The sequence below is a fragment of the Triticum dicoccoides genome, chromosome 1A (genome assembly GCF_002162155.2).
Source record: "Triticum dicoccoides isolate Atlit2015 ecotype Zavitan chromosome 1A, WEW_v2.0, whole genome shotgun sequence".
In the NCBI taxonomy this organism is placed as follows: domain Eukaryota; kingdom Viridiplantae; phylum Streptophyta; class Magnoliopsida; order Poales; family Poaceae; genus Triticum; species Triticum dicoccoides.
This window is the reverse complement of record NC_041380.1, coordinates 509,586,939-509,587,498: the sequence shown is the minus strand read 5'-3', so window position 1 is coordinate 509,587,498 and position 560 is coordinate 509,586,939.

The window sequence follows — 560 nt, the reverse complement described above, 5'->3', positions numbered from 1 at the left end:
GGGTGCCTGAAATATCACCGTCTGAAGCGCGCCGGCAATATTTTTGGGTGTTCGGTTTCCCAACCGCCGCCCAAGGCCAACCTAGGCGCCGTCTTTTTGAAAAATAAACTCGGCCAAAATCGGCCAAACACGACAAAATTCAGCCAAATTCAACACATATGAGGCGATTTCATTGATTTTTTTCCATAAAAACTTAAAAACTACTGCGCCGCCTTCCGCCGCCCCTCCTACATGCCGAACAATGCGCCGAAGGCGCTGTAGTCGTCGTCGGCCTCCTTCTTCACGCTGCCGCCGTCCTTCCTGCACCCCTTTCCTGCGTTGCCTTGGCGGACGGGTTTGGTTGGCGGCGGTGGTGCATCGTCGTCACTGTCCTCGAGAATGATGACGCCGCGCGTGTCGCGGCTGCGGCGATCTCCTCGAGGGTGCGGCGCTGCCGTTCCATCTCCAGTTTGACATAGTCCTCGCGCCCACTTGAGCGCGTCCTCGTCGGCGGCGACGGGCAAGTCGTCGTGTCCGCTCTTCACGGCGACGAGCCCTGGCTCCGTCTTCGGCTTGACGAG